The sequence below is a fragment of the Coptis chinensis genome, chromosome 8, assembly GCF_015680905.1.
Source record: "Coptis chinensis isolate HL-2020 chromosome 8, ASM1568090v1, whole genome shotgun sequence".
Taxonomy (NCBI): domain Eukaryota; kingdom Viridiplantae; phylum Streptophyta; class Magnoliopsida; order Ranunculales; family Ranunculaceae; genus Coptis; species Coptis chinensis.
Window position 1 is genome coordinate 23,797,821 of NC_141463.1, and position 3,543 is coordinate 23,801,363.

Sequence of the window (3,543 nt, forward strand, 5' to 3'; positions counted from 1 at the left end):
AACACACACACACACACACACACACACACACACAGAGAAAAAGAAAGAAGAAGGCCCTGAAGCCCCGAGCAAAATGAATCATATTCCTAAAAATCTTTTTGTCGAAAATGTAACGGTAGCCACCAACCCAGGTTGTGCAAAAGAGCTAATGACCTTTAATTACGCATAACAGCATCCGGTAATCTTTGCGAATCATGTAGTCATGAGTTGCGACCCAAAAGTTTTGGGAATGACCATCATCATGCTAAGGTCCTCAAAAGATAGAATGGTAATCTTTCCTCCATCTTGAATTAGGAAAAATCTTGGAATAGTCTTTGCGACAGGCTATTGAGGTCCAAACCAGATTTCCTAATTATGTGTAGCTATTTCATTTCATAGTGAATTACTTGGGTAATTGGCGTAGCATATATCACATTGAACCAACATAGGACTCCACCATAATTGTAACTGTATTGTGAAGGAATGTCTTAACTTTCAATACCATAGAAGCATCTTCACTTGGTTACATGTATAGGGAGACAGATTGCAGTACATTGCGAAAAAAAAAAGAATCGGTTTGCTTATGTGGGTTTACACTGGGTGCAATGCAATCGGGTACACATGGAGTATTTTTTCCTCGAACTTCTAGGTTCAATAATAAGATGTTAAAACTATAGCAAAGACTCTCGGTAACGCGTTTCATATACATTTCAATATCGGTTTAACTTATTCCAATATTCCATTGGGGCCAATGATTCATGAAAACTGAATGAGATTTGAAGGTATATGGACATACCGGTGGCGATTTCACAAGTGATGCCCTTCTTTTTCGTCACACCATCCCAGACCATAAAGCTCCTGTGAGCATACTGAATCAAACAATATTAGAATCCACATAATTCAACTGCATGAAGATACTTACATGACCTTTTTCTGGATTAAAATTATTATCCGTAAGCTTCTGCTTCATCTTCTTCATCCCTGTTGTTGTTCAAAGCATGGTTCACCTTTTTCTGAATTCATGCTCACCATAGAATTTAATCACAATAAATATGGTACGAATCTGAGAAGAAGCAAGTCAAGTTCAGTTTTCATATTTTGTTTCTCTCCATGACTATATTATCTTTAGTTCTAAGGCTATTTCTTTCCGGTCACATCAAATATATCATGCAATGAAGACGAATGAGTTAACAATACCCGAAAAGATCTCAAATGAATCCAAGAAGATCTAGCCAAAGCAATAACATAAGCAATTGTTCCCCAAACAATTCAGAAACCGTTCTCTACACTTGGAAGGGCCATGGCGGTCATTATGAATATCTTCCTCTTGAACCTTGGCACTCCTTTTTCTTGAACTATTAGTACTCTCATCACCTTCAACATAAGCATAGTACCTCAATGCAAAAGCAAGTGATAAAACCACCCATTCTAAGCAAAAGATCAAAATACAAAGACTTCCAAATTAATCTCAAGATCATAACACCATCTTCTTCTCTAACATAAGACTTCAATTTCCCAAGAAATTCACCACTTCGTGTAAAATGAGTGCAGATAATCGATCCTTGAAATATAGTCTGTAAGTACTGTAAACACCATGTGAGAAGCGTACCATTTATTAGTCCCATTCGACGCTTGGCAACCGAATACAACACCAAGAATTGTGAAAACGTGAAGTAAAATGAGGAAGAATCCACAAAGTGAAGGGAATAGACGAAGGGAGAGTGTGAGGAAAATGCAACTTAATGCAGCACCTAAGATAATGTAATTACTTAGTAAGAAGACCTTGTGAGTACGGTGATGTGATTGGTTTATCGCAGATGACCCATTGTCAATTGACAATCCCATTATAAAAAAATTGAAAGAATCAAGGAAAGAAAGTTGCTTTGGATGTTAATTTCAGTTGATGGGGTAATGCGAGAGATTTCAATGACCTGAAATGGTGAGTGGAGGAGAGAAAGATAACTTGAGAATAACTTTTCAATTGAATAAGCAAGCTAGACAAATAATGACGAACAATGAGCAATCTAGCTATCATGTTTGGTAAGCCACTGACCTTTTCACTGGAAGATGTAAAAAAATTCAATCCTATATACACCAAAGAGTCTGCTCATCAAACATTTAAGTGTCCAACAGACCAAGACGACAAATTCTTATCAAAGCATTGCTAAAACTATCAGGAACCCATCACAGGTCTCATCCCCATTGACATATCAAGTACCTTCTAGTTAAGCCCTTCAACAATAAATGACATTACAACTACCTATTGTAACACTAAGACATTTCTCAAAGTTATGTTTGAGATACACTTAAGATCCTCAATGAGATTAATTAGTCACTACTATCCTCACTGCTTTTGAAGGCAAGAGACGGATACCACCTGCTGATACTTCATAGAAAACGATTCTTTACAAAGTGATACCCCCTACACACGTGTGTTCATTCTCGCACCACACGCCACAAAATAAACTCCGAAAGTTTATTCCCTCTTATTTTTCCCGTTTTGCCCGTCATATCTCTCTTTCAACCATCACTTTTGTATTTCATTTATTCCCTCCTCTCATTTTCTTAAACAGAGAGGTACCCATAATAGGGTAAAAGCAGATGAACCCAAAAATGAAAAAGGAATTTTGGCATCCAAGCTGTAGATTATTATGTTTAGCTTTGTGCCATTAAGTAAAGAAAAGCTGCATAAGCCTTAAAAGGCCATACTACACCATTGGGCTGGGCTGGAGCTCATCACACTGAAACATAAATGAAACATAAATGACAGGAAAGAAAGAAACCTTACCAGTAGTTTCGGATGGTGATAACCATATTGTGAACCCTGAATAAAGATGTCGCCACCTTTGTACTGTAGACGGTTGTACATCTATTTTCTATATGATTACATGCTAAAGCATAGCGATGCCCTTTGATGCTAAATGGATCATAACTGTAGCAGCAAACATTTTCAAAGAAAGTAGGAATCATGAATGCAAAAATGACTTGAGATAATTGAACGGTACAGACTTTTGATTTATAGAATTATATTATGTCGGGAGTGATATTTATAGAGAACAAAGATGTAAGCCAACATCTTTATGCACAAATTATCAGCTCCTGTCACAACACTATTCTCGGCACATGCTTATTATGTGCGGCCTGGGCTCGATGGAGGGTATTATTATAACAAAAAAGCTAACATTTGTCTTAAGAGAAAAAAAAAAAAAAAAACTGTTAAAAGAAAACTCGACCATAAGTTACCTCTGTAATAGAACCCGAACTAGCTGAAACCTGGCGAAAACAAGGTTGTAACAGTAGGGACTTTCGTGCTCGATTAGCATGTAATGACGGTGAAGTGTCTCCCATGTTAAGGAAATGTGTGCTACATATGCCATTTCTAGATCCCGGCAGGGGTCATCTTCTTTGTAGGAGCTCATCATTGTCTTGAAATGGTTCTCCACGCTTTTAAAAGAAAGGCTACGTAGTGTAGATGCCGCTTCTTCGATGCGGATCGTGGTGATGGAGTCGAAGATAATCGAGAACCCATCAAACATTCTTAAAAGAAAAGTGAAGAGTGAAGGT

General features: G+C 37.5%; 1 long non-coding RNA gene and 1 pseudogene across 1 annotated transcript; both read right to left on the reverse strand.

The window, feature by feature from the left end:
• Window positions 1-1,262: 1,262 nt before the first annotated feature.
• On the reverse strand, window positions 1,263-2,364 carry LOC147480672 (uncharacterized; annotated as a pseudogene).
• A 403-nt stretch (window positions 2,365-2,767) lies between these two features.
• On the reverse strand, window positions 2,768-3,252 carry LOC147480673 (uncharacterized). Its single transcript, XR_015206014.1, has 2 exons — window positions 3,223-3,252; window positions 2,768-2,911 (listed from the first exon to the last, which is right to left on the reverse strand). It is a non-coding gene; the product is annotated as an uncharacterized LOC147480673 (long non-coding RNA).
• Between the last annotated feature and the right edge of the window lie 291 nt (window positions 3,253-3,543).